Raw genomic sequence first — 6,719 nt, forward strand, 5'->3', positions numbered from 1 at the left:
AGGCTGTGCCAATATGCATCCAATAGCAAAGTTTGATGCATCGATATGCACATGAAATATAAGGTCCCAATTAGGTGGTCTTAGAATTGGCATGTTAGCCAATGCTTGCTTTGATCTATCATATGCTTCCTGGCATTCCTCAATCCATTCAAAGACAATGAGCAGCTTATATAACGGCCTAGCAATTTCAACATAGAAGATTATGAAGTGGCGGTAATTCCCAACGTGGCCCATAAATCTTTGCACACCTTTTGTAATTAGTGGGTGGTAGCAGTTCCAAGATCAACTTGACCTTGCTATCATCTATGGATATACTGTTCTTAGAGACAATGTGTCCCAATATCACACCGTGTTTAACCCAAAATTGGCACTTTAAAGGGTTTAAGGATATCCGCTCTGATACAATCGACATCGTTCAAACACATTCCTTAAGCATGCCAGATGGTCTCTCCCCATCGAGAGTGTGCACACAGATCATCAATGAATACCTCCAACCACCACAGGCTATGCACATTAATACTTGGAATATTGGTGGGGCATTGGTGAGACCGAAAGGCATGACTTTGTAAGCAAACATTTCCCACATTATATTGAAGGTTGTCTTATGCTGGTCTTCTCGTGCTATAGACACTTGATTGTAGCCTGCAAATCTATCCAAGAAGCTGTAAGCTTCTTCACCAGCTACTCTCTTCAAAACGTGTTCCGTATTAGGGCAATGGATAGTGGTCCTTCCTAGTAGCTGCGTTGACCTTTTTAAGATCGACACATACCCTAAGTTTTCCATTCTTCTTTGGCACTATTACGATTGGTGACAACCAATCCGTATGTTCTATCTCATAGATGAAATCCACAACAATGAGTTTATCGATTTCCTCCTCCATTGCCGTATATTTAGGATTCATCTGGTATGCTTTTTGCCTGGTTGGTCTTGATCCTTCCATGATTGGGATCGTAATGTTGCACCACCTCAAGTGGTATGAAAAGATGCAAGGGAGAAGAGAGCTTGAGCTCTTGCAAAAGCACACACACACTCACAAAACCCTAAAAGAGGACACACAAGGTGAGAGGCTGAAAATCTTCTTCTTCTTCACACAACACTCAACACACCATATACAAAGATAAGAGTACACACAATATGAAAAGGTACTCAACCAAATACATACTAGGGTTCTTTATAGTGTGAACCCAACTAAATGAGCTGGCACTATAACTATGATAGTCTCTAGAATGGCTGTCACACAGCCTGTCATCCCACTGGCCACATATCACCCATGATCTCACCACCCATGCCAGTGGTGTAAGTGTGGGGCCTATCCCCTAGGCGGGTCATCAGTGTCCACCGACTCACTAGATGAGCTCGATATCTCAACACTCCCCCTCGAGCTCAACTCCATCTCATGTACACCAAACGAAGCCCTGAATCTACGGAGCTTCTCTATACCCAATGCTTTGGTGAAGATGTCAGCGACTTGATCCTGTGTGCTGATATAAACAAGGTCAACGTCTCCTGCCAAAACCTTCTCTTTGACAAAATGGTAGTGGACCTCTATATGCTTCATGCGAGCATGAAAAACTGGGTTTCTGGCCAACTATATACTGCTAATGTTGTCACAGAAAATGACAACTTGTCTATCCACTCATAGACCCAAATCTGCAAGTAGCTTTCTCAACCAAGCTACCTCACATGCTGCCATAGCAGCACCTCTGTATACTCGGCCTCTGTATTGGATAGAGCAACCGTACTGGATAGAGCAATCGTAGGCTGCTTCTTACTGCTCCAAGTCATAGAGCAGCACTCCCCAAAGAAAACATGAAGCCACTAGTGGATCTTCTATTTGAGATACTACCAGTCCAATCAGCATCTGTGTACCCATGTACACATATCTCTGTCCCAGTTCCATAAAATAGTCCACAATGCAAAGTAGACCTCACACAGCTCAGTATGTGTCTTAATGCATCCAAAAAGGCTTTCGAGGAACCTGCATAAACTGACTCACCAACCCAATAGCATAGCTCAAATCTAGCCTGGTGATCGTCATGTAGATCAAGCTTCCTACTATGCACCTATACATAGTAGGATCCTCCAAAATCTCTCCTAAATCTGCACTCAACTTGCCATTCTGATCCAATGGCACAGAGATAGGCTTATAGCCTATCATACCATACTTGGAAAACATGTCCAAGCCATACTGTCTCTACAGCAATCCAATAACATGTGGTGACCTAATCACCTCAATGCCCAAGAAATATCTGAGCTTCCCCAGATCCTTCATCTCAAACTTCTATCTAAGCAAGATCTTTACATCAAAGATCTCTGCATCATGGTCCCCTGTAATGATCAATTCATCTACATAGATGACAAGAAGTACAACCCCTCTATCACTGTGTCTCACATACAGCGAGAAATCTGCATTGGCTACATGAAAGCCAATAGTGACAAGATATTCAAAAATCTTGTCAGACCATGCTCTTGGTGCTTGTTTTAAGCCATACAAGGCTTTCTTCAACCTGCAAGCATGCTCGGGGTGACTCACATCCTCATAACTAGGTGGCTGCAACATATACACATCTTCCTGTAAATCCCCATGCAAGAATGCATTCTTTACATCCATCTGATGTAAAGACCATTGCTTTGACATAGCCACTGCTATATCACAACTCTCATTGTTGCCATCTTGGCAACTAGGCTGAAAGTTTTCTCATAATCAATGCCATATGTCTGTGCATATCCTTTGGCTACCAATCTAGCCTTGTACCTACTTATGCTTCCATCACTGTTATGTTTTACTTTGTACACCCACTTGCATCCAATGGCTTTCTTGCCTTCAGGCAATTGCACTAAATCCCAAGTCTCATTTTCATATTGTGCATCCATCTCCTCATCCATAGCTTTCTCCCAACACACATTTCCAATAGCCTCATCAATGCATGTGGGCTCTACAACCTGCACAACTTTTGCCATGTATGCATAGTGATGTGTCACATAACCATCATAGGTAAACCTCTGCACAGGATTCTTCACTCTCCCATATCTTTGCAGCTTTGCATTCATGGCTTCCATAGCCTTCTTTACACCAGGTGTTCTCATAGCTGGTATCCCAAGATCCTCATTAAGGCTCATCTCTGAGCCACTAGACTCTCCATCAACACATGAGAATGCCCTGCAGAAATGTCAGGCATACTAAGGGGCTCAGCCACTTTCTCTTTGCCTTTATGTGATGTACTAATCACATTTGCACGACTGGTATTATGACGTAAACTGCCACTCCATGGTCTATCAATTGAACCACTAGATAAGGACTCTCCTGGTCCACTCAAAGACTGTGATTGCTGACTTGCATTCTGTGCAACCACATTTCCACTCACATCAGCCCCAATAGCTTCTTTTTCAGTAGCATACCAGCTGCTCATCTCATCAAAAACAACATCTCTGTTTACCCTCAACTCACGTGTAGCAAGGTTATAACACCTGTACCCCTTTTGCTCAAGGGAATACCCAATAAACACACATTTTTCAGCTTTTGGATCCATCTTAGTTCTCAGCTCATCTGGCACATGCACATATGCAATGCATCCAAAGACTTTCAGATGAGACAAATCAGGTTTTCTGCCAGTAAACCCCTCCTCTGGAGCTACATCATGTATGGCTGCAGCAGTTGGAGTCCTGTTCATGATGTAAACTGCTCTAGAAACAGCCTCAGCCTAATAGCCATGCGGCATATTCTTCTGTCCCATCAATGCTCGCGCAATCTTAACAATGTGCCTATTTTTTCGCTCAGCAACTCCATTTTGCTATGCGGAGTGTATCTGCATGTAAACTGTCTCCGAATACCATTCTTCTGCAAAAATTTAGAGAACTCATTGGAGAAGTACTCTCTGCCTCCATCTGACCTTAGGCACTTTAATCTTTATGTGCTGCTTCAATATTTTCAGACATGGCATTAATGACATGCTGCATAACAAACAACCTTTCATTATCCTCATTGTTTTTGCTCGAGGATGCATAGTTTTTTTGCTGCAATTTTTCATTTTGCATGTCAGCCTGATTCTTATAACAATCTGCCTGCACATGTCTAGGCTTACCATAATAAAAGCATCCACGTGTATCATTATACTGCTTTTTTCAATTTCCACGACCTCTTTGACTTCCCCTACCTCTAAATTGGCCTCTTCCACCTACGTGTTATTGTTGTTGTTGTGAATTCTAGGATTGTTGTTGTTGTTGCTGCTGCTGGCCATAATTCTGATTACCTATTCGGCCACCTCCTTGGCCGCGTCCACGGCCTCCGCTACCTCATCCTCTTCCTAAACTTGTGTAGAAGGCCTATTGCTCTGAACTGTTTTTGTTTTGGGTGAAGACTGTTAGTCTTCACCCAAGCTCTTCTCTTCTATAATCAACATAGACACCAAATCTGTGAAATTGGGAATGTTTTCCCGAGTTTGAGTAGACGTCTTGAACGCCTTGTATTGTGGCCCGAGACCACATAGACAGACTTCCACCTTATCATCATCATCTACTTAAACACCAATAGATGCAAGGGATTCCACAATACCCTTGATCTTCAATGCATAGTCATTCATAGACATACTCTTTTTCTCCATAGTATGAAGTTCATTCTTCAACTGTATCTTTCGTGCCTTGGTATTCATTTCATAGAGTTTTACCAAAGTGTCCCACGTCTCCTTGGGGAACTTGGCATCCTGTATGTGCCCAATCATGGTGTCTTATATACTAATAGAGCCAATACATAAGTTTTTTGGCTCCTTGGTTTCAATCCTTGAACTCTTTCACATCTGCAAAAGCAGTCGGATTGATCTTTGGTGCCTCTTCATGCTGCTCACCTTCTATGTAGTCCCAGTACACTTTTCCATCAGGAAATTTGTCAACTTGAACCTCCAAGCATGGAAGTTGTTCTTGTCAAGCTTCTCAGCAACAATCTGGTTTATGCCATCATTTGACATCTTACCAGACACACAAATTTACCAAAAACAGCACTTTGGTTTGTCTTGCACAAATTGCTGTATTTTCTACAGCGGTACTGTACTACACTCAAATGTCACAAACCAGTGACCTCAATGTGCATACATACACCCAATGGCAACTGTTTGACCTCCTTGTTGCAGAGAGCAGACACAATGTCTGCATAACCAATCTGTCTTCCTGCAACTCTTAAAACAGAGTTCTGCATAGAATCGATGACTTACCTGGGCAGTGCTGCTCGAAATCGCCTGCTTTCCAAAAAACGAAGGTCATAACGCGCCCCCCAAACACGTTTTCGGCCCGAAAAATGTTATCCAATAGGATGGTATAGTTGCCCTATAGCTCTACTCCCGCGAAGAAAGCTCCTCAATCAGATATTGTTTGCCAGTGCCTCCCGTAGTAGAGCTCCTGACAAGGGTGTAGTCGCCAACACAAATAGGGAAGAGTAGGTGAAGCTCTTACCCTCGTACCACTTGCTGTGCTTCTCTTGCTTGCAGCTCAGCCCTTAGCAAGAACCATGCTCTGATACCATGAAAAGATTCAGGCTTTGATACCATGAAAAGATTCAGGGGAGAAGAGAGCTTGAGCTCTTGCAAGCACACACACACTCACAAAACCCTAAAAGAGAACACACAAGGTGAGAGGTTGAAAATCTTCTTCTTCTTCACACGACACTCAACACACCATATACAAAGATAAGAGTACACACAATATAAAAAGGTACTCAACCAAATACATACTAGGGTTCTCTATAGTGTGAACCCAACTAAATGAGCTGGTGCTATAACTATGCTAGGCTATCACACACAGCCTGTCATCCCACTGGCCGCATATCACCCATGATCTCACCAACCATGCCAGTGGTGTAAGTGTGGGGCCTATCCCTCAGGCGGGTCATCAGTGTCCACCGCCTCACTAGATGAGCTCGATATCTCAACATGGTACACCCTTCTCTTTGTAGTTCCAGGCAAAGCAATCCTTAAGGAGAGTAACAAGCTCATTTTCTTAAACCAAAGTCAAGTCCTTAGCGATATAAATAGTTTTGGCTTCCTCCCTTAGTCCCACAATATCAACTTCCTTGACTTTAGGTGGGGGCCATCCAGTTTTGTCACTGAAATCCGGAGGAGGAAGTGATGCATACATTTCCGTTTCCTCTTCCTCTTTTGAATTTCCCACCGTGGGCTGGCATATTTGTATGGATGTGGTCCACTCAGTTGTGACCAAATCATTACCGTGGGCTGGCATATTTGTATGGATGTGGTCCACTCAGTTGTGGACAATTGCCCTTCCATGGGGTGTGCCACATTCTCAGATCTATCTTTAGAATTTGTGAATCCCTAAGCACATACACATGGTCTAATGCACAATCATGCACCAATTTGGATTCTCTCATGAAGGGTGTCCCGAATATTATGTCATATGAGTTTGATTGGCACAGAAAGTCCATTACTACAAATGTATGATGGTAGCAAAATGTAAAGAGTTTGAGTGTCACATATGTAAAGAGTTTGAGTCTCATATTCTCTAAAAGACCAATGGGCCTTGAAGATGTTCTGTTTACCATTTTAACGATTAGATCTACTCTTTTTAAATCAGGTTTTTCCCAGTTTTCCCAAAATCGTTTTGTGATGATGCTAACCCCTGCCCCACCATCCAGGATAGCCAATGCCTGGTATCCGTTATGATGAATTGGGATCATATCATTAGCATTATCGCTTTCGTAATATCTCCCCAATTG

The sequence above is a fragment of the Cibotium barometz genome, chromosome 14 (assembly GCF_041138505.1).
Source record: "Cibotium barometz isolate CiBa-2024 chromosome 14, ASM4113850v1, whole genome shotgun sequence".
Taxonomy (NCBI): Eukaryota; Viridiplantae; Streptophyta; class Polypodiopsida; order Cyatheales; family Cibotiaceae; genus Cibotium; species Cibotium barometz.